Below are 27,054 nucleotides of genomic sequence, written 5' to 3' on the forward strand. Positions count from 1 at the left end.
TGAGGCTGTTTACTAAATTAAAGGTAGTGTGCAAATAACAAAATAACCATAAGACAGAATTGTGATCATCTTTACTTGTATGAGCCCATGGGATGAAAGAGCTAAATTTGGTTGTAAGTTTCCTGGTCTCTGAGGCAGAAAGGGAATTACTAATTTACATAGCCTTCTTTGTCTGACCAGAGAAAGCATCACAGTTTTTCACTCTGGTAGAATTTCTTTGGGATCAAAACTGAAGGTGGAAATCAAAACTGGTTTACGAAGCGAACATTGACTTTGGTGCAGTTTTCAAGCAGAGGAATAAGTATGGGGAGGAAATATTCAGGGCGTGAATTCATATCTGTCTTGCTTACTGTTGTGTCCCAGGGCTCAACACAGGTGCGTGTGCCAAGTAGGTATTGGAGACCGTTGTTATTTTAGTCATTAAGTCGTGCCCAACTCTTTGCAGGCCTGGACTGTAGCTCTCCAGGCTCCTTTGTCCATGGGATTTCCCAGGCAAGAATACTGGAGTGGGTAGCCATTTCCTCCTCAAGAGCACCTTTCCAACCCAGGGATTGAACCTGTGTCTCCTGCATTAGCATGTGAATTCCTTACCCCTGAGCCACCTGGGAAGCCCCAGGTAGTGGAGGTACAGTTCTTCAATTAAAATGGACCACTCAATGGACAATTTTGCACTGACTTTCAGTAACAATGAAGATACTACTCTGACCTTGAATGTTGTATTCTCTCTCCCCAGAAAGCCATACTTCAGTTTTCACATTAAACCCAATTTTGTTTGTTTTAGTATCTCTGAAAAGGATCTGCTTCTTTCCTCTGGAGCTCTTCCCTCAGGTGGAAAATACTCACTCGCTGTGGAACCGTTTGACTACTGTCTGTCTCCTCTAGTAGGCTTCAGAAGGCATAGATCACATTTGATTTTGATCACCTTCATACCCCAGCCTGTATCATAGAGTCTGGCACTTACTAGATACTCATTAAATACTTTGTTAAGTGAATGAAAGTCACTAATTACCAAACAGCATGGTGGGTTGTGCTTTTAATGAACTTTCAATGAAAATGAGGATAATGGATGAAAACGAGGATACTGTTACATATAATAATGAGGATACTCTTAAACATAATAATAATGATGCTGATGCTTAAAAAAAAATGGTGATGGTAGCTACTTCTGTTAAATTCTAACCATGTTCCAGGCCTTTTACATAAAATGTACCCCTTATAACTCAATGAGGAAGGCAAAATTATTCGCTGCATTTTACCAACGGAGAGAATGAACATTAAAGGAGATTGATGACTCCGATAAAGTCATGCACTTAATTGGCTGGTGGAGCCCAGGATTCAAATGAACATTCGTAACCACCGTGCAAAATTGTTCTCCCTATGCTATTTTACTAAAGCATCCTCTGGTTTATGATCTGGAGGAACAAATTGATTGTGTCCTCATGTGTCCTGAGCAGTGTGATAAGTTACTGTGTGACAACCCAAAATAGCAACAGTTCTCCATCACTTCAGTGTGAGCCTCCACTGTGTTTTTAGCCAGGAGCAAAAAAAAAAAAAAAAACCAATGTAGAATCAGGGGCCATAAGATTCTTTATTTTCATTTTCAGAGCATTGGAGTTGGATTTTTTTTTTTCTTTCCCACCAGTCTTCTTTGGTGCACCACCCCCTTGGTTAATGTCTTTTGCTGCAGTTCTGTTAATAAGGAGTTATCACATATTTCATTTGTTCATTTGAAAATCCAATGTTTACTGCAGTGCAGAGCGGCCACATTATTATAAGCACTTACTCAGGCAAATTAAATGATTCCATGTAGTAGCTCTGGAAAGTCTGATTTCCATGTGTGGAATCATGTTTATCATCACCCAATTTGAAAGGCACAAAATAGCACATTTACATTGGTAACTCTTTTATAACATTCCCTTTCTACATTATTTGTTTGCTCTGTTGTTAGAAACCAACCCAAATCCCTTCTTGGAGGAGGACACACACAAAAGGATGGCAATATTTAAATATTAGTGCTGTGATGGGGTGAAGCAATTGAGGCATGTCCAGCATTGCCTTCTGCCCTCATGGGTGCATTATGTAGATTCAGGGATTGCCAGATTTTCCTTTAAGAGTTTAGCTAACTGATTCTTCAAGAACGTAAGGTCTCTCAAGGAAGTGTACATAGAAGGCATTTTTCAACACAGCATTGGCCCAGGAGGAAGCATTGGATCTTTTGGGGCTTTCACTTCATGATTACTGAACTTTCCTGTAAGCTTTTTTTTTTTTCCCTCCACAGATTCTCCCTCCAGGAAGAGAAGGAGCATTCTTTGCAATTCTAGCCTCTTTAAAGAATGACCTCCTCTCCTCAAAGAGGGCCTTTCGGTATTACCGGTAGAAATGAATGATCTTAAAGCTAACTTTTATTTTAAAGCAAAAATTCCGTTTTGGAGGGGGGGAGAATTTAATCTTAAACCCTAGAACATATAAGGTTAATGGCAAACTCGCTTCAAGGAGAGAAATATAAAAAGCGAAATTGCTCAGTCGGCTGAAGAACTAATCAAGCATATTGTTCCCTTGATTCTATAAAATTACAGCGAACCTTTTAGAAAGGTTGAAAAGATGTCCGTGGTGTGCTCTCAGTTTCCTTGTCTGTAAATGCATGTTCCCTCTTCCCAGAGGCGCTGGTATGTGCTGAAGGGGGTCTCCTGGCTAAGGGCTGAGTGTCTTTCCAAATGACAGATGGTTCCCTCTACTGGCTGAACTTAAATTCAGTCCTCTGAGCTGAGCCAACCAGGGAGGAATCACCATTCTTCTCACTGATAATGAAACCAGTTTTGAGTTTCATCCTTAAAGAAACCAACCACCCGAGGCCAGTTTAAGTGTACACAGGAGCTGGTGATGGACCTCCTCCCTGTCTCCTTCTCCCCGCCCTCCTTTCTTCCTCCTTCCCTTTCCCTTTACTTCCTTTATTTCGAGAAAAATTTAAAGGTACAGACAAGCCCAAAAGGTAGTGTAATAAGCATCTGTATTTCTACTATCTAAAAAGGAGCATCTGTTTATGTTTAGTCAGATTTACTTCCAGTTTGTGTGTTTGTTTCTTTTCAAAGCAATTATTGATGAAACCAAATTCCCTGTTAACTACCACATCTGGCTTTCCTTCCACTCTTTACTGTCTCAGCTGTCTACCAAAAGTTCCCTACCATAAATTTAGGATGTTTTTAACTAGTGTATTGTTTATATTTTTTATGCACACACATATATATATACCAACAACCAATATACACTATTTTGTTTGAATATTTAATGTTTAAATCTTTCCTTGTTGCATTTTTAACATCACAGTATTTACAAAAATGAGCTGCATTGATGCCATAAAAATCAATTGATCAATTTTAACAGCTCCATAATATTCATATATCCATATAGTGCATTTTATTGACCTGTTCCATTTCCAGTGCAACTTTTAGATCATTTCCAAAGTTTGCTGTACAAAAACAAAAACACTTCAGTATTATTTTAGTATGTGTCTTCTTGTGTCCATGTTGCTTGAGTCCAGTATACCCTGTAGGAAGAATCAGTATACCATAGGATATTGTAGTATTTATTTTGATAAATATAATGAAATTGCTCACCAGAAAGATATACCAGTTCATGATTTGGCCAGAGGTAAACTAGACTATTATGCTAATTTTTTCCCTCCATCTTAGACAACACTGACTTTTGTCTACCTTTTCCATGTTTACTATTCTAACAAAATAAAAATGGAATTCCATTAATATAATATGCATTTTACTCTAGTGATTCTGAGCTTTTTTTTTAATGTTCATTGTTCATTGAGATTTCTTCTTTGAACAACCATTTTTTCCTATATGTTTGTTCATCTTTTTTCTTGATTTTATAGTTCCTTATATGTTTTGGTTACTTATTCCCTGTTTATTTCATGTTCTTTGTTGTTCAGTCACTAAGTCGTATCTGACTCTTTGCGACCCTATGAACTGTAGCACACCAGGCTTCCCTGTCCTTCACTGTCTCCCAGAATTGGCTCAAACTCATGTCCATTGAGTCAGTGATACCATCCAAGCACCTAATCCTCTGTCTCCCTCTTCTCCTACTGCCCTCAATCTTTCCCAGCATCAGGGTCTTTTCCAATGAGTTGGCTGTTCGCATCAGGTGGTCAAATACTGGATCTTTAGTTTCAGCATCAGTCCTTCCAATGAATATTCAGAGTTGATTTCCCTTAGGATTAACTGATTTGATTTCCCTGCTGTCCAAGGGACTCTCAGGAGTCTTCTCTAGCACCACATTATGAAAGCATCAGTTCTTGGCACTCACTCTTCTTTATGGTCCCACTTTCAAATCTGTACATGACTACTGGAAAAACTATAGCTTTGACTATACAGACCTTTGTCAGCAAAGTGATGTCTCTGCTTTTTAATACTCTGTGTAGGTTGGTGATAACTTTTCTTCCAAGGAACAAGCATCTTTTAATTTTGTGACTGTAGTCACTATCCACAGTGATTTTGGAGCCCAAGAAAATAAAGTCTGTCACTGTTTCCACTTTTTCCCATCTATTTGCCATGAAGTGATGGAACTGGATGCCATGTTTTTTGAATGTTGAATTTTAAGCTGGCTTTTTCACTCTTCTCTTTCACCTTCATCAAGAGGCTCTTTAGTTCCTCTTCACTTTCTGCCATTAAAATGGTATCGTCTGCATATCTGAGGTTGTTGATATTTCTCCTGGCAATCTTGATTCTAGCTTGTGCTTCGTCCAGCCTAGTGTTTCTCATGACATACTCTGCATATAAGTTAAATAAGCAGGGTGACAATATACAGCCTTGATATACTCCTTTCCCCATTTTGAACCAGTCCGTTGTTCCACGTTCCAAGAACAGTTCTAAGTGTTGCTTCTTGACCTGCATACAGGTCCCTAACATGTGCCAGGAAATTGTGCTTGGTGTTTTATCCTAATTAAAAAAAATATATATTCTCTTTATAAATATACCCTTCATATATATATATATGCCCATGGGTATGCCCATTTGACAGAAGTGAAAAGTGAGGCTCAATGGAGTTCAGCAGCTATATTAGACACAGAGATAGTGAAATGCATTACTAGAATTCAAACTCAGGCCAGTAGGACCATAAACCCTTGTTCCTTCTGTTGTCAGATTCCTTCTGATTCTCATGGACACTAGGGTTTCAAAAGAAAGTTAGGTAAACTGGCCCACAAAGTACCCTTCAGACAGGCCAGAGGATTTGGCGTAGACCACCACAAAACCAGAGAGGCACTCTTGCTGACAGGTTGGTAGGTTGGCTTCATCTTTCTGCAAAATAGAAAATCCCAATGGCATTACTGGCTGACTATGAAGAGGGTCAAGTAACAATGCAGCTAGAACAGCCCAGGACTGACTAGAAGTGGGAAGATGGAATTTCAGAGCACCATTCTGCCTCTTCCTTTATGTGATCTTGTAGGGGTCAGTGCAGACCACTGACAATACTTAGACATTACACATGTGCCTTTATTCTACCCTTTCAACAGTACCAATGCAGTCCTGTTTGCTCAGTGTTCATGCTGAATGTCCCTAATGAAGCTGTACCTATAAGCCATCTGGATCACTGCAGAAATGATCATCTGAATTTCTCTTTTCTGATGTCGGTATTCCAGGACTGCCAGCCTGCCGACAGCCTCTGCAGAAACTCCGCACACCCTTCCGTTGAGTGTTCTGAGGAAGTAACCGTCTTCATACAGGTAATGTTTACTTAATTTAAGATTTTTTTCATAGAGTTAGGCATACCTGACTTACTACGGACATCTGTATCATAGCAGTAAGATTCCTATGTACACATAAAATAGAACTCTTAAAATGGTAAAATTTCAGGGCTCAATTTCCTTAGAGAATTTACCCTCTCCTGACTTCTATTTGTAGCTGCTATTTAAAACTCAGGGTATAAATATTATGTCAGTTAAATAAGGAGTGATGACTTTAGTTTTTGAAGAAAGCATTACCTTCCCTTTTATGAAATGTAGTATAACTGTTGCCTGATTGACATCTATTATATTATTCTCCCCCCACCAGACAGTTACACATATTTAATAATTTTTATGTGTAAAAAGTAAGGTTAAACAGTTATATAGTCAAGTTGTTAGGCTTTGCATGCTTTTGAGAATGATCCTGGAGATGAGATGGCATTAGTAGTAGCGGGAGGTCACATCTGACATAAAATGGACCTCCTAAAATGGCAAGGGATTGTTCTTGGCCAGAGGAAGTTCTAGTGGCATTTGCTGGGACAGTGAAGAATATATCTTATAAAAAAGACTTGAGGATAGAACAAAGTAATTACTCATCTTTGTATGTATTTGAATGATTTCAGTGGATATGTTTAATATGCATTTTTAAAAATAGGGCAGTAAAGGACTGGAAATATGTGAATATGGGCAATACTTCCCCAGCATGATATCAGCGGGTAGTGCTCATTTAATCCCTTCCTAGGACTCATGTGTGCATACCCCTCTCCTCTTCTCTCACCCCTTCTCATCTTTATTCCACTCACAGTATCCCCCCATTCCAAAGTCTCAGATAACAATTTAGCATGTGTAATAAATATAAATATTGAACAGCCCCATATGTCAGAACACAAACATTTATTATGCTTTCAGCCACGACCCCGTCTCCTGTTTCCATTTTACATTGTCTGCCCTCTATTCTCTCGTATTATACAGTTGTTTAAAACTCATAGATTTATGCAAAGTTTACAAAATTGGGCAAGTCTGTCCCTCAAATGTGTAGGGCTATGACACATTGCTATGTTTTCTAGAAATACTCACCAAATGCAGATTATGGAGGAATGAGTCAGGCATCTTCATTTCTTGATGGCCCTAACTTCTTTCGGGTGAATCACCTTCCTGTCTAGAGGGTTTTTCTGGAAGATGTAGAAGGCTTAAGGATGGTAAAGGAAATGAGCTGAAATGGAACCCTGGTGTGAGCTTTGCATGGAATTGTTTGATCCCTGTGTTATGGTTCTGGTTAGTGTTTTTGAGCCCTGAAGCAAAGCTCTTTTTAACATGAAAGCTGTCAATATGAAATGTATAGATCTAAAAGAGGAGTATTTTAATATTAAATATTAGCAGAAGGAGGAATTGCAGACTATAACTTTGACTTTTAGCATCTCCACCTATTTCTCTTTGCTTGGAAAGACTTCTCTTTTCTCTCTTCATAGTAAAAGGCACGTGCTTCATGATTCTGAAGACCTATACTTCACTGTTTCTTTTCTTTAAAGAGACTGACAGGTTTCTGCCATTTGCTGTGTGATCTCGGTTAACTCATTTAATCTCTCTGAGCTCTGGTATCTTCCTCCACAATATGGGGCTAATTATAGGAACTGCCTCACAGAATGCTTATGAAGGATTAAATGGCAATTGTTATAAAGTGATAAGCAAGATACTTGGCATACAGAAGCTCTTAAGAGGTGGTAAGGACTATTATAAGAAGGAAATGTGCACTTACTGATTCTGTATCACTGTTTAAGGATATTATTTTAAATATTCTGTTTCTCATAGGATATTACCTATTGCAGTTTTCAATGAGGCAAGATATAAAGATATCTGAGATCAAAAAACTAAGGTAAAATAAATAATGTGGCAAACTACCATGTAGATTATCTCTGGTAGTCATGAACCCGTATAAGCCTCATTGCTTTGAGATTAAATGCTGCCAGTGTTACAGCCAGATCTGATTGATGTTTTATCATTTTATCATTTAACTTTATGCTGTACTTTCATTCCACATCTTCTCATGTACTTGGCAGGATGATCAAGGAAGCTCTGACTTATGTTCTACCTAAAACCAAAACCAAATATCACTAGGTGAGGTAATGAATGAAGGTTAAATATTTTAAGGAGAGGAAGTGGGAGATGCAAAAGAGTGTTTCCTAAATGTTTCTCACTTGTTTCCACTTCTAGTATGGCTAAGTATATGCTATTGAACCTGGTATTTTCACATATAGGAACTGTAAAGTATGGGAGAAAAACTACCTGACAACCTTAGAGAGTGAAAATAAAGAGGTAGATTCTGAAAGGGACTTCAGATTCAAAACTTAGAAGCAGGCTCAGTGCAGAGTGATTTCCCCATTTTATGGCTTTTTTGACTGAGGGTACGCCTGGTGAGGTTAACGTCACTTCGGGTGACTAACTCCAGTAGAAAAACCACAGTCTTTTTGGTTTGAAGACCCCAGGAACAGGGTTCAGTGCAACAATAGCCCCTGGAAAATGAAGCTAGAATACTGTTTTTAAATTAATAATTTTATTTATTTACTTTTGGCTGTGCTGGGTCTTTGTTGTTGCAGACTTTGTCAGTTGCGGCAAGCGGGGGCCACTCTTGCGGTGTAGGAGCTTCTCTTTGAGGTGGCTGCTCTAGTTGTAGAGTACAGGCTGTAGGACACATGAGCTTCAGCAGCTTCAGCACATGAGCCCAGCATTTCGGCTCCCAGGCTCTAGAGCATGCTCAATAGTTGAGGGTCATATGCTTAGTTCCTCTGTGGCATGTGGGATCTTCCTGAACCAGAGACTGGACCTGTGCCTCCTGTATTGGCAGGTGGATTCTTTACCACTGAGCCACCAGGGAAGCCTTTAAGCTAGAATTCTGGAAAGCGAAATGGCGGATGGGGGAAGCTTCCAATTCAGTGCGTAAATACAAAGCAAAGTTTTGACTGACACCTGAATCATGGATGTGTGGAGCAGACACAAGCTAGCATAGCTGAAGATGAAAGAACTGAACTGAAGTTTGAGCTGCCACCCAAGAGATAGTTTTCACCTTGTGTATAATCAAATTAATTGCCTGCTAAAACAAATAAATCAGTATTGTTTACAGAATTCTAACAGATTTTAGAGTCTTTGCTCCAAAATATTTGCATCATACATTCACATAATACAATCCCAAATTACACAAGATATGAAGAACCAAGAAAATGTGACCCCTTCTGAAGAGGAAAGTCTAATTCCAAGATGACCCAAAGGTGGGAATTAGCAAAGATTTTAAAACAGCTATTATAACCATACTCAATGAGGCTAGAAAGATACACTCACAATGAATAAAAAATATAGTAAATGGAAACTACAAAAAAGAAACAAATGGAGATTCCAGAACTGAAAATTAATATTTGAAATAAAAATTCACTGAGCTTACATCCAAAGGAAATAATAGAAGGTGTCAGTGAACCTAAAGATAGAACAGAAACAAATTTCATTCTTAAGAACAGAAAGAAAAGAGTTTTTTATGTTTTAATTGTTGACCATACTCCCCTGCATGTAGGAACTTAGTTCCCTGACTAGGAATTGAACCCACATGCCCTGCACTGGAAGGTGGAGTTTTAACTGCTGCCCCACTGGGTAAGTCTCAGAAGAAAGATTTGAAAAACTAAACAATAACAAATAGAGCCTCAGAGATCTATGTACCATAAGTAAAAATGTCTAACGTTATGTAATTGGAGTCTCAGAAGAAGACAAGAGAGAAAATGGGAAACGAAAATATTTGAAGAAATAATGGCCAGATTTTTAAAAAATTTGATGAAATGCATACATTTACAGATCCAGAAACTCAGTGAACTTCAAACAGGAAGAAATTAATTAATTACTTAATTTGAAGAACACTGTACCTATGCACATCATACTCTAACTGTTGGACACCAACAGTAAAGAGAAAATTTTGATAGTGGTCAGAGAAAATGGCAGGTTACCTTCCAGGACACTGTACTTTAAATTAGCACAGCCTTCTTATCAGTAACTACAGAGTCTAGGAAAAGTAAAGTGATATTTTTAAAGTACAGAGAAGGAAAAAGAAAAATCCTGTTAACCCAGAAATCTATGTATAGTGAAAATATCCTTTGAGAATGAAGACAAATTAAAGACATTTTCAGATAAAAGTAAGCTAAGAGAATTCATTGCCAGCAGACCTACAACACAAGAAATGCTAAAGGAAGTTATTCAAGCTGAAGTGAGATAACACCAGATGGAATCTTAAATCTTCAAGAATGAATCAAGAATGTCAGAAATTGTAAATATGAAAGAGTATTTTTTTTCATCTCAGTATCTTTAAAATACACAGAAAATTTAAAAGCCAAATCATAACACTGCCTTGTGATACTTATAATGCACTATGTGTAGATATCATATGTAAGACAATTATAGCATAAATAATGAGGGGGGTTGCATAGTAAATGGACTTATATAATGGTATAGTTTTCAATTTTATATGGGGTGATAATGAAATGAACTCTTAAGTAGACTGTGAAAGGTCAAGAATGTATATTTTAATGCTTAGAACAATAACTGAAAATCTAATAGATAAAGTAGAATCCTAAGCACTTTAAAAATGATCCCCAAAAATGCAGAAAAGATTGAACAGAGAACAAAAAGCAGAAGAGGCAAAAGGAAACCAAGCAGTGAAATTGTAGCTCTAAGTGCAACCATATCATGTTAATCATATTTATTTATATTGAATGATGTTATTGTTCCATTGCGCACTTGTGTCAGACTCTTTGTGACACTGTGGACTGCAGCATGCCCGGCTTCATATTAAACATTAATGTTGTGCACTGGCTTTTGGAACTCAAATAAAGGCCCTCTCATGTTGGGTGAAACTCTTCTTGGTAGATTGGACCTAGGCTGGTCTTTGGAGAGAGATCAAGCCCTGAGCCTTTGATGTGGGAGCACTGACTCCAAGACCCTAGACAGCCAGAGAACTAACCCTAGGGAATATCAAATAGTGAGAACTCACACAAAGGAAACCACTTGAATACAAGACCCTGCATCACGCAACCACCAGTAGCACCTTGTGCAGGACAACCTCATCTAAACAACACACAAAACAAAAATATAAGCCAAATCATCAGCAGACAGGATTACCACCTCACTCAGCCTTGCCCATCAGAGGAAAAACAAACAAAAACTCAGCACAAATCGCACGCAATAGGAAGCTGACACAAACCACTGGACCAACCTTAGGAGGGCAGAAACCAAAAGGAAGAAAGAATTCAACCTTGAAGCCTGGGAAAAGGAGACCTCTAACACAGTAAGTTAAAAAAAAAAATGACAAGGCAGAGAAATACTACAGAAACTAAGGAACAAACTAGAAACACAGAAGTCCAAATAAATGAAGAGGAAATAGGCAAACTACCTGAAAAAGAATTCAGAATAATGATAGTAAAGAGGATCAAAATCCTCGAAAACAAAATGGAGAAAATGCAAGAATCAATTAACTAAGACCTAGAAGAACTGAAGAATAAACATACAAACAACACAACTACTGAAATTAAAAATACTCTATAAGGAATCAGTAGCAGAATATCTGAAGCAGAAAAATAAATCAGTGAGCTGGAAGATAAAATGGTGGAAATAACTTCTGAAGAGCAGAATAAAGTAAAAAGAATGAAAAGAACTGAGGATAGTCTCAGAGACCTCCGGGACAATATCAAATGCACCAACATTCGAATTATATGGGTCCCAGAAGAAGAAGAGAAAAAGAAAGGGTGTGAGAAAATTTTTGAAGAAATCATAGTTGAAAATTTCCCCAACATGGAAAAGGAAATAGTCACTCAAGTCCAAGAGTCACAAAGAGTCCCATATAGGATAAACCCAAGGAGAAACATGCCAAGACACATACTAGTCAAACTAACAGAGACTAAATACAAAGAAAGAATACTAAAAGCAGCAAGGGAGAAGCAATGAGTAACATACAAGGGAAACCCCATACACTTAACAGCTGATCTTTCAGCAGAAACTCTGCAGGCCAGAAGGGAATGACAGGATATATTTAAAGTACTGAAAGGGGAAAGTCTACAACCAAGATTACTGTACCCAGCAAGGATCTCATTCAAAAGTGATGGAGAAATAAAAAGCTTTTCAGATAAGCAAAAGTTAAGAGAATTCAGTACTGCCCAAGCAGCTTCACAACAAATGTTAAAGGGACTCATATAGTCAAGAAATACTTGAGAAGAAAAAAGATCCACCAAATCAGCAACAAACAATTAAGAAAATGGTAATAGGAACATATGTATCAATAATTATTTTAAACGAAAATGGACTAAATGCTCCAACCCAAAGACACAGATTGACTCAATGGATACAAAAGCAAGACCCATATATATGCTGTCTACAATAAATCCACTTCAGACCTAAGACATGTATAGACTGAAAGTGAGAGGATGGGAAAATATATTCCATGCAAATGGGAAGCAAAAGAAAGCTGAAGTAGCAATCCTCACATCAGACAAAATAGACCTTAAAATAAAGAAGATTACAAGAGATAAGGAAGGACACTACATAATGATCAAGGGATCAATCCAAGAGGAAGACATAACAATTGTAAATATCTATGCACCCAACATAGGAGTACCTCAATACATAAGACGAACAATAACAGACATGAGAAATCGACAGTAACACGATAATAGTAGGAGACTTTAACACCCCACTCACACCAATGGACAGATCATCAAAACAGAAAATTAATAAGGAAACACAAGTCTTAAATGACACATTAGATGAGATGGATCTCATTGATATCTCCAGGACATTCCATCCAAATGCAGAAGAATACACTATCTTCTCAAGTGCACATGGATCATTCTCTAGGATAGACCACATCTTGGGTCACAAATCAAACCTCAGTAAATTTAAGAAAATTGAAATCATATCAAGCATCTTCTCTGACCACAATACTATGAGACTAGATATCAATTATAGGAAAAAAAAATAACTGTAAGCAACAGAAACACACGGAGATTAAACAATATGTTTCTAAATAACCAGCAGGTTATTGAAGAAATCAAAAGGGAAATCAAAAAAATTTCTAGAAACAAATGACAATGAAAACATGACAACTCAAAACCTATGGGATGCAGCAAAGACAGTTCTAAGAGGGAAGTTTATAGCAATACAATCATACCTCAAGAAAGAAGAAAAACATCGTCTGGACAACCTAACTTTACACCTAAAACAACTGGGAGAAGAAGAACAAAAAAAACCCCAAATTAGTAAAAAGAAAGAAATAATAAAGATCCCAGCAGAAATAAATGAAAAAGAAATGAATGAAACAGTAGTAAAGATTAATAAAACTAAAAGCTGGTTCATTGAGAAGACAAAGTTGACAAGCATTTAGGCAAACTCATCAAAAGAAAGAGAGAAGAATCAAATCAACAAAATTAGAAATGAAAAAGAAGAGGTTACAAGAGACAATGCAGAAATACAAAAAATTACAAGAGATTATTATGAACAACCATATGGCAATAAAATGGATAACCTGGAAGAAATTGACAGATTCTTAGAAAAGTTCAATCTTCCAAGACTGAACCGGGAAGAAATGGAAATTATGAACAACCCGGTTACAAGCACTGAAATTGAAGCTGTGATCAAAAATCACCCAAAAAATAAAAGCCCGGGACCAGATGACTTCACAGGAGAATTCTATCAAACATTTAGAAAAGAGCAATTGCCTATCCTTCTAAAACTCATCCAAAAAATTGCAGAGGAAGGAACACTTCCAAACTCATTCTACAAGGCCACCATCACCCTGTTACCAAAACCAGACAAAGACAACACAAAGAAAGAAACTACAGGCCAATATCACTGATGAATATAGGTGCAAAAATCCACAACAAAATTTTAGCAAACAGAATTCTGCAACACATCAAAAAGCAGATACACCATAATCAAGTTGGGGTTTATTCCAGGAATGCAAATATTCATCAATATACACAAATCAATCAATGTGATACACCATATTAACAAATTGAAGGATAAAAACTGTATGATAATCTAAATAGATACAGAAAAAGCCTTTTACAAAATTAAGCACCCATTTATGATTAAAACTCTTAAAAAAAATGGGCATAGAAGGAACCTACCACAACATAGCAAAGGCCATATATGATAAGCCTACAACAAACATTATTCTCAGTGGTTAAAAATGGAAAGCATTCTGCCTAAGATCAGGAGCAAGACAAGGGTGTCCACTTTCACCACTGTTATTCAACATAGTTCTGAAAGTCCTAGCTACAGCAATCAGAGAAGAAAAAGAAATAAATAAAAGGAATCCAGATTGGAAAAGAAGTAAAGCTGTCACTGTTTGCAGATGACATGATGCTGTACATAGAAAATTCTAAACACAGTATCCGAAAATTACTAGAGCTAATCAGTGAGTTTAGCAAAGTTGCAGGATACAAAACCAATACACAGAAATCACTTGCATTTCTATATACTAACAATGAGAAATCAGACAGAGAAATTAAAGAATCAATCCCATTCACCATTGCAAGAAAAAGAATTAAATATCTAAGAATAAACTTACCTAAGGAGACAAAAGAACTATACACAGAAAATTATAAGACACTAATGAAAGAAATCAAAGATGACACAAACCGATGGAGAGATATTCCATGTTCCTGGGTAGGAAGAATCAATACTGTGAAAATGACTATACTACCAAACGCAATCTATAGATTCAGTGCGACCCCTATCAAATTACAAATGGCATTTTTCACAGAACTAGAACAAAAAATTTCACAATTCATATGGAAACACAAAAGACCCTGGAAAGCCAAAGCAGTCTTGAGAAAGAAGAATGGAGCTGCAGGAATCCACCTTCCTGGTTCAGATTACACTACAAAGCTACAGTCATCAAGGCAGTATGGTACTGGCACAAAAACAGAAATATAGACCAATGCAACAAGATAGAAAGCCCAGAAATTAACCCATGCACCTATGGGTACCTTATCTTTGACAAAGGAGGCAAGAATATACAATGGGGCAAAGACAGCCTCTTCAATAAATGGTGCTGGGTAAACTGGACAGCTACATGTGAAAGAATGAAATTAGAACACTTCCTAACAACACACACAAAGATAAACTCAAAATGGATTAAAGACCTAAATGTAAGACCAGAAACTATAAAACTCTAGGAGGAAAACACAGGCAGAGCACTCGATGACATAAATCAAAGCAAGATCCTCTATGACCCACCTCCTAGAGTAACAGAAATAAAAACAAAAGTAAACAAGTGGGAACTGATTAAACTTAACAGCTTTTGCACAGCAAAGGAAACTATAAGCAAGGTGAAAAGACAACCTGCACAATGGGACAAAATAATAACAAATGAAACAACTGACAAAGGATTAACTTCCAAAATATACAAGCAGCTCATACGACTCAGTACCAGAAAAACAAAGAACCCAATCAAAAAGTGGGAAAAAGACCTAAACAGACATTTCTCCAAAGAAGACATATAGATGGCTAGCAAACACATAAAAAGATACTCAACATTGCTCATTATTAGAGAAATGCAAATCAAAACTACAATGAGATATCACCTCACACTGGTCAGAATGGCCATCATCAAAATGTCTACAAACAATAAATGCTGGAGAGGGTGTGTAGAAAAGGGTACGCTCTTGCACTGTTGGTGGGAATGTAAATTGATACAGCCACTATGGAAGACGGTATGGAGATTTCTTAAAAACTAGGAATAAAACCACCATATGACGCAGCAACCCCACTCCTAGGCATATACCCTGAGGAAACTGAAATTGAAAGAGACACATGTATCCCATTGTTTACTGCAGCACTATTTACAATAGCTAGAACATGGAAGCAACCTAGATGTCCATCAACAGATAACTGGATAAAGAAGTTGTGGTACATATACATAATGGAATATTACTCAACCATGAAAAGGAATGCATTTCAATCAGTTCTGATGAGGTGGATGAACCTAGAACCTATTATACAGAGTGAAGTGTGTCAGAAAGAGAAAGATAAATATTGTATTCTAATGCATATATATGGAATCTAGAAAAATGGTATGAAGAATTTATTTTCAGAGCAGCAGTGGAGAAACAGACATAGAGATTAGACTAATGGACATGGGGAGGGGGAGGAGAGGGTGAGATGTATGGAAAGAGTACCATGGAATCTTACATTACCATATGTAACATAGACAGCCAGTGGGAATTTGATGTGTGGCTCAGGAAACTCAAATAGGGGCTATGTATCAATCTAGAGGGGTGGGATGGGGAGGGAGATGGGAGGGAGAGTCCAAAGGGAGGGATATATGTATACCTGTGGCTGATGCATGTTGAGGTTTGACAGAAAACAGCGATATTCTATAAAGCAGTTATCCTTCAATAAAAAAGTAAATAAAAAAGAAAAAAAAGGATAATGGACTAAATACTTTAATTAAAAATCAGAGTTTATCAGGATGGATTAAAAAACAAGAACTACTATTTTTTGTTGAGATAAATTTTAAATATAAAGATACAGTTAAATTGAAAGTAAATTGATGGAAAAAGATACACCATAATAAAAGCAGAAGTCTATATTAGCATCAGAAAAATTAAACTTTAAGGCAAAAAGTATTACCAGCGTTAAGGTGTGTTTGATAATAATAAATAGGTCATTACATTAAGAATTATAAGTGAGTGTTTATACCTGATAAAGTTCCAGTGAGGTTACTTTGAGTATTTTTGAGTCTAGAAATTTTTGAGGATAATCCAGTTGTAAGTTAAGAGACACAGGTTACTCATCACTTTAGGGTAACGACCATTTCATAAAATTGTGGCATCAAAGCTCAACACAAGTGAAAGCAAAACATTGCTGGAGAGTGTAGATATCTGTATGTCTATACATGTGAGAGGGTCCCTAGGCTGGAATCAAGTGACATACATCCAAGTTATTACTAGCTCCATTATTAGCTAGCTAAGAAATAGCTACCTTATTTGTGATGGTTTATAGACAATTTAAAAATAAGATTCATTATATATATAATTATCATATATTAAAATCAGGAAAGAATTCCACCAGTGACTATTGCTAACAGGGTTTTAAGTATACACTGAGCACACAGATGCATACCTGGGTTTTCTGGCAGGGAGAGCAAAGAGGGAAACACAGGAAATTTCAAATTCGTATGATCAGAAAAGTTAAAACATTTCAGAAATTTCTCATGTGATCTTAAAGATCCCTTCCTGCATTTGAGATTTTATAAAATTGGGATAATAACATCTACCTTTCAGAATCTTGGTAGGAATGATTGAGACCACACTGGTATGTAAGTATTATTTTACTGTTGTCTTTATATAACTCCAATAAATATGCATGGTAGAAATCTAAGGAATCTGACTGTAGTTAACTTGAAACTCTAGTGTCTGAACTTCTGTGGCTTATCTAGTTACTATTTATTTGTGTCCCTATGTTGTCAATAACCATGAGAAGTATGTTATAGTCTTCTACGTACGAAGTAGGTGTCATAAATTAGTAAATTAGGAAACAGCCCCAGGGAAGTGATGTCACTTGACCAAGACACTGTATAAATGTTTTAAGTCAAAATTTGAACCCCTTTCTCTACATCACCAAATCCTGTTTTATTTCTACTACATTATACTGCTTCTAGGGCTTCCCATGTGGTGCTAGTGGTAAAGAACCTGTCTGCCAATGCAGGAGACACAGGAGATGAGGGTTTGATCCCTGGATCAGGAACATCCCCTGGAGGAGGGTGTGGCAACCCACTCCAGTATTCTTGCCTGTAGAATCCCATGGACAGAGGAGCCCAGCAGGCTATAGTCTGTAGGGTCGCGAAGAGTTGGACATGATTGAAGTGACAGCATGCACATACTGCTTCTAAAATATTGAATACGTTTAACACTATTGGTATTATTTCCAAGAAATATTCCAACTTATAAAGCAGTTGTTGTGAAGAACTGGCACATAGTGCATTAGAATTCATGTGATATGAAATCACCAATGGAATCTGACTCAGAAGGCCCCACATACCCCTACCAGCATCTAAATATCTATATTTTGCATCTTAAAAAATAATTTCTTCAAGATTTGATGACTTGGACAGTGACAGAGAGTAAGGTCACCCTGGGACTGATAGTGACAGCTTTGCCAATACAATTGGAATGTTTTTTAACTGTAAAGCTTATTTAATGAAAAGAGACCCCCAAAACCTTTTTACTAATGTGTGGTGCTCTCTTGTCAGTTTGAAATGAACCAACTGTCAGCCTGCCAATTACCATGCATACAGTATGTGCTCATTAAATCACTCACTGTGAGTTTCTTCAGGTTGGCAAACTGGTTAATTAAAAAAAAAAGTGTAGTGTTGCTCTTACAGTAAAGAGGCAGGAATCAAAAAAATGGGGTGCTTACTTGTAATATTTTGGAGTTTGCTTTTAAATGCAAACAGAAATTTTTCTGTTTTACAGTTTTGATTAAAGGATTGTTCCTTCTGCATCTTTTTTGGTTTTGTTTATAATTCAAACACTGTAATTATAATGGAGTTGCTTTTATAATAGAACTACTAAATCATTCTGCCAGAAGATGAAAACCCAAGTAAAGGGCTCAATTTTTTGTGCTGAGGCTGTAAGGCCAACTTGGGTGTGTTGGGGCTGAAACAAACTGGGAGTGGAAGATGGGTTTTAGCTTTGCTAAATGTCTGCTGTGGTGTTTTCATTTTAGGAGATTTAGGTCTTATCATCACCTCAGTGGGTGAGTTAATCCCTTTTGAGAGCTGACACCCTTAGGCTCTCATAGCCTATGATAATTAGGCTGTTTGATTTGTTTGTATAGTAGCTCTAAAAAATACCAGTGCCCAAGCTCAACCCTGAATATTCATTGAAAAGACTGATGTTGAAACTGAAGTACCAATACTCCGGCCACCTGAAGTGAAGAGTCAATTCACTGGAAAAGACCCTGATGCTGGGAAAGATTGAGGGCAGGAGGAGAAAAGGGTGGCAGAGGATGAGCTGGTTGGATGATATCACTGACTCAATGGACATGAGTTTGCGAAAATTCGGTGAGATAGTGAAGGACAGGGAAACCTGATGTGCTGCACTCCATGGGGTCTCAAAGAGTCGGACAAGACTTAGTGGCTAAAGAACAACAAGCTCCTCCCCAGATCAAATAAATCAGAATCCTTGTGGGGGAGGGAGTGGCTAACTGTTTTTAGAAGCTCCCCAGGCTTCCCTAGTGGCTCAGTTGGTAAAGAATCTGCCTGCAGTGCAGAAGACCCAGGATTGAACCTGGAAGGTCCCCTGGAGAACGCAATGGCAACCCACTCCAGTATTCTTGCCTGGAGAATTCTAAGGACAGAGGAGCTGACGGGCTACAGTCCATGGGGTGGCAAAGAGACAGACACGACTGAGTGACTAACAGGTTATTCTAATAGGAGCCAGGGCTGAGAGAAACAGGCCTAAATTGACTCGACTTGTCCAGCATTTCAATTTGTCTGATTCAACAGCTCTTATCATCAACCACAAGGCATCAACCCATGACTTAGCAACCAATAAACCCTGTAAGGTTTCAGAGGGTTAAACACTCTAGTTTCTGAGCTCCACTTATATCTATGCAATGAGATTCTTTGGAGTCAGGACCTAGGAACCTCCATTTTTAACCAGAGGTCCTAGGTGATTCTTGTGTACTAAGGTATGAGAATTTTCCAAAAGCAAGATAATCTTTGAAAGTGAAGTTGAGTGGAACTTCAGAGGAAAGTGCATAAATCACAGTAAAATCAGGGCAGGCTTAAAAAAAAAAAAAAACAAAACAGGAATTTTGGTACACACATTTAGGCTAACTGGGATTGTTCATGTTATAATAGCATTAGCCTTTTTGGTGGTGGGAGGGGTAACCTCCCACACCATCACCATCACTATCTAGTACCATGTGGAACCCAGGAATGCACAGACTCTTCATAGCTTCCTTTAACATTTAGATACTGAGGTTAATGATTAGGGCCAATGCATTTTTTGAGGGCCTAGAAAAATATTGAGGACTAAAAGGAAAAGAAGTAGAGTCAGAACAATTAGATATTTATTGAAATGTCAACAAAATAGAACATTATGCTATTGCTATTAATAACTAAATTTAGTAATTTTAAACAGTCTATGTTTAGAGACATTTTATGGGTTAGCTTTTCTCACTTAAGAATGTCTGAATTGCATGATTGTTGAGAAATTTTAGCCAATTTTAATATTTTACAAACCAAATTATACATAACCAAATAATTTCAAATGCAAAAATATTAAAATCTCAAAAATTTTATACCCAACAATTGTTTATTATAATCTATCCTATATAATATGGTGTTGAGCCTCTTAAAGTTCCTGGGACCTAGGAAGGTCTTGTACCCCAGAGTATATACTTACAAATTAAATGATAGTTAATTGTCCTGGACTCCATTCTCATTGATGAGGCTATCAAAATATGCATAAGTAACCTTCTGAAGATGTAGTTGAAACTAATCATTGTTGCTCACCTTCATTCTAGGGGGAAAAAATGTCCAAAAAGGTAAAAGAAGGAAAAACAGTTTTAGCTACATATCGGACTCCCTTTAAACATATAGTATATCACTTACAGGAAAGTTGGGATTGTTAATGAGCATCAAATGAGATTGACAAGGCAAATTGCACAGTATGGGTCTTGTTTGGAAAATTACCCCTAAGAAGTTGTGATAATAGTAATAAAACAACACAGAACTAAAATAAGAGACAGAGAAGTAGATGTCCTAGAAATTTGGAGTCTCTGAGGTCAGTTGATACCTAGAGCTATGTGTCTTTTTAAATTCTCCAGCCACTTCCATACCTTGGATTTGATTACATATTAAGTCCCCAGTTTCAGAATTCTTCTGATCCATGGATTATGAGTCATACTACTAACATCTTACTTAAGGTACATCTTCTCATAAGGATGTACATCATTTCATAAGATGTTTCTTTTGTAACAGTTGCCACTACTGTTTTATTTATATTTTGGTTAACATTCCTTTTTGACTGTCTCCTCCCTCAGAATATAAGCTCAAAGAAACCAGGAGTTATGGCTTTTTATGATTTTACCGAATCAATCATGGGGAAGAAAGGGTGGTGACAATCGATCACTTTGTCCTTGCCAACAATGATCAATCAGGAGTGTCATAGTATTGGGACAATGTTACAAATGCTTATGGTCAGGAAATACTTTAGAACGTCATTTATAAACTTAGATTCTGTAATACCAAGTCAATAAATGAGTGAATGAAAGGAAGCTGTATTCAAGTTTCACCTATATTTCTCCTACCCTTCCCCAGGATCCAAACGGAAAATAAATAAATAAGTAAAAGAAGGAAAAGAATCTGCTTTTCTATAAATTCTGTGACTTATAAATGAATAAAATGGCTAATTGTTCACTTGAAAAATGACTATACTTTTGGAAAGGGGCCTGAAAATTTCTTGGCAATACTTCAACTGATTAATAATTTAGAATGATGATTGACTAGAGAATGCAAGTGGAGCTAATAGCCTCTCATTTTCTTCTTGATTATTTTAGACAAATTGGTAAGGCAAGGCAGAGGTGTGGGGTGTTTCGGGGTCAACTGACTAGAAGCTTTGGATTAAAAATGCAGAGGCAGATCTGATCTCTCTAAGGTGCTGACTTCCTCTCTAATGGAGTCAGATGACTTTGTGATGTGTTGCTTCTGCTGCTTAGCTGCGTACAGCTGCTGTTACACTCCCCAAAAGTCTATGTGAACTAAAGGCAACTCCCACTGTGACTGCTGTGTGACGCATCCTGCTAGACACTGGTTAGGAAGAAACAATGGATTTAACACAGTTCTAAGTTTAAGAAGTTCAAATATCTGGCAAGAGAGACACATATGTCTATAAATCATTATTCTATGAGGTGAAAAGTATTAAGTGTCTTAAGAGAGGGATATGAACAAATGCCATGGGAGTCATTCGCTTACATATTTGATGTGAGGGATCTGCCTAATTGGGAATTAGTGATTTGAAACAATGTGAGAAAGTCAAACTATATGTGTTATGCTGGTAACAGCATTCAAATGAGAAAATGCCTAAGAAAGTAATGCTGGCACAAGAACCTGGTTGGGATTTCCAGGGCTACATAGAACTCTGTGTCTCTATTCAGAAAGATAGGATTTGGGTAAATTATATCCTAGAAGGAGTGAAGCTTCCCCAGGGGTTCAGCTGGTAAAGAATTCACCTGCAATTCAGGAGACACAAGAGATGAGGTTTGATCTCTAGTCAGGAAGATCCCCTGGAGGAGGAAATGGCAACCCACTCCAGTATTCTTGCTGGAAAATGCCATGGACAGAGGAGCCTGACAGGCTACAGTCCATGGGGTCCCAAAGAGTTGGACATGACTGAGCAACTTTTTCACTTTTACAACTTTCAGCATAACCATGTGAAAGTGAAAGGGAAAGTCAGTTGTGTCCAGGTCTTTGCGACCTCATGAATTATATAGTACATGGAATTCTCCAGGCCAGAATACTGGAGCGGGTAGCCTTTCCCTTCTCCAGGGGATCTTCCCAACCCAGGAATCGAACCCAGTTCTCCTGCATTGCAGGCAGCTTCTTTACCAGCTGAGCCACAAGGGAAGCCCAAGAATACTGGTGGGTAGCCTATCCTTTCTCCAGTGGATCTTCCCGACCCAGGAATTGAACCAGGGTCTCCTGCGTTGTGGGCGGATTCTTTACCAGCTCAGCTCTCAGGGAAGCCCAAGCATAACCACAGTGTAAAGCTATTCACTTATGCAGAGCTAACTTTTTACTCAGACATCTACTTATTCACCAAATGTTCACTGAGTACCTAGTATGTGTCAATTACTCATAGATTATGATCTGAAGAAGCTGTCAGTCTGGAAGAGGAAACATAACAGGCACATAAAATACTCACTTCTTTGCGGAAATGCCATGGGGGTTATGCCAAGAGTGAAGGGATTCATCACCACTGAACAGCAGGGAAGACTCCTGATGGAGGTGAAAACTGAAGGGCTTTGGAAGGTAGATGGAGTTTGGTCAAGCAGGATTGACCAATGTGGGAAGGACAGCTGAAGAGAGGAAGGAGTAGTGAGCAAAGGCTTAGAGGTGTAATCCTGGGAAATTTATGGAGGAGACGTGCAGTTTGAAATGTAGACTATGCAAAGGGAAATTTCTGTCCGTAAGGCTGAGCTATCTCAGACTCAGAGGGCTTCCTTCAAAAAGGAGTGATGATATGCCACACACTGTCCTTCATTCATGGTTACATTAACTCCTCTACATCCTAAAAAACCTACAAAATAGGCTCTAGGTAGTTGCTCAGTCGTGTCCAATTCTGTGCGGCCCCATGGACTGTAGCTCACCAGGCTCCTCTGTCCATGGGATTCTCCAGGTAAGAATACTGGAGTAGGTTGCCATTCCCTTCTCCAGAGGTTCTAGTATTATCCCAATTTATAGATGGGGAAACTGAGGCATGGGTGGGTTAAATTACTTGCCAGTTAGGCAGTGGTGGAGCTGGGATTTGAACTTAGACATCCTGGCTACAGAGTTCTTGCTTATATAAAGGAGGTCTGAGGATCTAAAGGAAATTATAGGAGGGGTGGTGGTGAAATACTGGATATCCATTCCATTTACAAATGGGAGAAAATACAGAGCTTGCAGACCGTGGGTAACTTCTCCTATATCCTTGAGCAAAGAGAGGGGCTGAGCCCCTGCCTCCAATGACACGATGGGGATGCCTGCATGCTTGGTCCCCTTCCTCTAAGTCGGCCACGTTTGCATCCATTCGTGGAGATAAATCCTCAGTACAGGGAAACAAAAGTGTTTTTCAGGCTCTTTTCTGCCACGGTTAGACCAGGACAGGTTTTATGAAAGGAGCTTTTCTGCATCTGCTGCCTTCCGGGGTCACATTCTTAGTGAATCTACAGCCTCAAAATGGAGCTTGTTAGTTGCGTGTCATCCAAGGGTGGCAATTAGTTGCATGTGTTTGGTTGGGTGCCAGCTCCCGGGGCGCCAGACCTCAGTGGGGGAGCCACTGTTTGTCATGAATTAGTCTTTAAATAAAAGCAAGTTTTTAAAATGGAGCATGCTAATTTGGGTTTTGCTGACCCCCTCTGAAGAAGGCATGGCCTGTTCGGTGCCAGCTGGCTGAATTGGCATTCAGCGTGAAACTGGGTCCCTACCAAAAATCCGCCTTGCTCCCCTCTTCCAGCACTGGGAGCAAAATGGCAGTGAGGAGTTGGTTGGCCCTGAGAAACAAGGTGAAACGAGGGGCAGGAACAGCATGATCTGATGATGAAAGGGATTGGAGCTGCTCTGGTTATACCCGCTTCTCTCACCACCTTAGGAAGGCAAGTCTGCTGCCCTTCTCTTTCCCCACTGGCGCTGTCCTCAGCCACCCATTCAGTGACTTTCCACATAAAAGGCTTCCTCATCCAATCGCTTATACACTGCTCCTTTTTATACTCTTCCAAGTCATACTTAGGGGATTATCACTGCAGCTTTTAACTTCCCCGAGAAAGAGCTGAATGAGCGTGAATGAGGCGGAAGAGTCTTCAGTGAGAAAGTGTCCCCCACCCCAAAATGCTCACAAAACCCCTAATCACGATGTAAGAATGCCATCCTGTCTTTGGCAGCGGCTGGCTAATTAACAACTACTGTACATATAGGCGATAATTACAGAAACCGTGTCGCACACTCGTGGTAATAGAATACGGGGCAACAGCGGCCCCAGCTCGCCCTACTACGGCGCTTTTACACACGGAGGACATCCCACCAATCAAGGTTTTGAAGCTCCGCACTTTGCCCAAGAAGTGTTAATTGGAAGATTTGTTTTCTTACACTTTCCAGGTGGATAATCTGATCCTGAGAAATTGCTACTGTCAGCTGAAAATCAACAGTTGAAAACAGGAACTCTTCCATTTTTTTTAAAAAGTTACCTATTTTGGGTTTGTTTTGCAAACATCCCTTTGTCTTCCAGTAGATTTTCTCGGTATTGGGAGAGGAGCCATGTACAAAGGCAAGACAGAAAGGGAATTTAAATAAGCTTTACATTCATTCTGAAGATTCAGGAAAGATGGGAAGTTTTTGTGTTTTTTTGTTTTTCCTTCTCAATATAAATGTATTTGTGCAGCGGATATGAGTTGTTCTGGTTACTAATGTAGTGTACATTCAATTTCCTGGAGTGAGGTTTTTTTTTTTTTTTTGATGCCAGTGCCTCTGTTCTTCTGAATGCAGCATATTAAGTTTACTATTAAACCCACACCCCATTCCTAAGAGACTCAGCCTGAAAGCCTTCCTGACAGGACAGGAATTTGTTTGTTTGTTTATAGAGATTGATGCAAATTTGACAATGAAGGACCTTTTGAATACTTGAGTACCGTAAATAGTTTTAAGGGGTATCTTATTTTTTCAAGGCAATGCATTTTGCAGTTTCTTTAAATGCTCATTTAATATTTTCCGACTAGGCAGGACAATGTGTTGCTTTTAAGGATAAGAGCCCGTAATGAGCCCCTGAGCCTTTAATTTATGATGTATCTGACAGGATTGTGGTGGATCTGATAGGGGATGCATGTGATTATGTCTGCAAGCTGAAAATAAACCAGCTGGTATTTGTTCTGAAAACATTCCGAGAACACCCTCCTGTTAATGGCCCATGGCTTGATCCAGCATCTGGTAAACTAATATACTGTCATTTTTACCATGAAAGTCAGCACAAATCATTAATGATTCCAGCAGCTATTTATGTTCTTCTCTTGTCTAGAACATGCCAATTACCATGAAATTATTCCTATTAGCAACATGATTGAATGATAGTAACCTGATTGTAACTTGTTGGCAGAAATTCTTCCATAATGACAATAATGAACTGTGCATTTGAGTCCTTGCTGGGTTCTGTTAAACCGGAAGGTTGAATATTATATGTTTCTAACTGTCATGAACAATACTTCTTAATGACTGTGAGAACTGAAGGAAATGTGCTATCTTGCAGATTTGCTTCTGTGTGGGAACTTATCATTTTTGTTTAATTTGTTGGGGGAAGGAGTCACTGATTGCCATTAAAAATGGTGTTCAGGGACCGCTTGCAATACACACATATTATAATCAACACTAGTTTAGAGAGCCTAATAGAGTTCATCATTGCTCTCATTATAGACAGCATCTGAATTTTTAAATGCAATATTCCACATCTGATCATCACCAAAGGATGAAATAACGTCATCAATGCCAGTGACTAAGAAAAATATGGAGAGTTTGATACCACCATGAGATTGATAATTTAATTATCCTTTTTCTTTCAGCTAATCTTGATCTGTAGGGCCACATGACCTGACTGAAAATACGTATCGGGCAGACAGTCCAAGATATCTAAGAGGAGCAGTGCAAAGGACAGCTATAGCTCCATGAAAATTCCTGGTATGGCATTTACACAAGAGTAGGACAGATTAGCCATATTCTTCAAAGATCTAAGGAACCTAGTTAATGTACTGTACACTTCTTGAGGCCCACCTCATATCCTTTTGTCTCACTTTTCACTGCGGCCATTGTTGTGCAAGCCACCTTAGGGCAGTTTGTCACCTGAAGCTTCTTATCTAACCTGCATTCAGTATCCCCATTTTCTGCCGTGTTACCTTGTGTGTGACTAGCAGCCGAGAAGTGCAAGAGAGTTATTAAGCTATGAAACATGAAGCTGGAATTGGGGGAGGAGCAAGATTTTAGAGGGCATCGTATGCTCTTTTATCCTAAGTGTAATGGAAAACAACTAAAGAGTTTTAAGAAGAGGAGTGATAGTTTCCAACTTCTGGTTTTAAAATATGACTACTGTGTGGAAAACAGATTGGAGTGAGGGGCAAGAATACATATGGGAAGAGCAATTAAAAAGCTATTGCAAAAAAAAAAAAAAAAGCTATTGCAGTAATCTATAGCACCTTTTGTGCTGTAAAAATAAAAATGATATATTTTTAGCTTTTTTGGAAATATAAATAATACAATAAATGGCAAAAAGGAAAACAAAACAAAACAGAAACACCTAACCTGTTATGTGATTGGTGATCTTCAGGCACAACAGCACTTACTAATGAATAGAAAAAATAAATTTTATTCTTTTTATCTACTTTTCTCCCAGCTTAAGCTACATGTGTATTTTTGGAAGCTTCCATTCCTAAGAAAATTTCACAATTTCCACTGTATCAGCTCTCATGGTGTGACTGAGTGAGGTTAATTAAGGTCCCAGTCCCATAAGAAAGTTAATTTTTATCCTTGGGGATTCTGAACAACCACA

At 38.2% G+C, this 27,054-nt stretch overlaps 1 protein-coding gene across 12 annotated transcripts in view; it reads left to right on the plus strand.

Moving 5' to 3' along the window:
• Positions 1-27,054, plus strand: part of FHIT (fragile histidine triad diadenosine triphosphatase) — a 1,484,422-nt gene that overhangs the window by 420,117 nt on the left and 1,037,251 nt on the right. For all 12 annotated transcript variants that reach the window (XM_043886316.1, XM_043886317.1, XM_043886315.1 and 9 more), the window contains one exon: positions 5,648-5,731. The gene's annotated coding sequence lies outside the window, so the exon portion shown is untranslated. The remainder of the gene's footprint in view (positions 1-5,647; positions 5,732-27,054) is intronic.

The sequence above is a fragment of the Cervus elaphus genome, chromosome 24 (assembly GCF_910594005.1).
Source record: "Cervus elaphus chromosome 24, mCerEla1.1, whole genome shotgun sequence".
Lineage (NCBI taxonomy): Eukaryota > Metazoa > Chordata > Mammalia > Artiodactyla > Cervidae > Cervus > Cervus elaphus.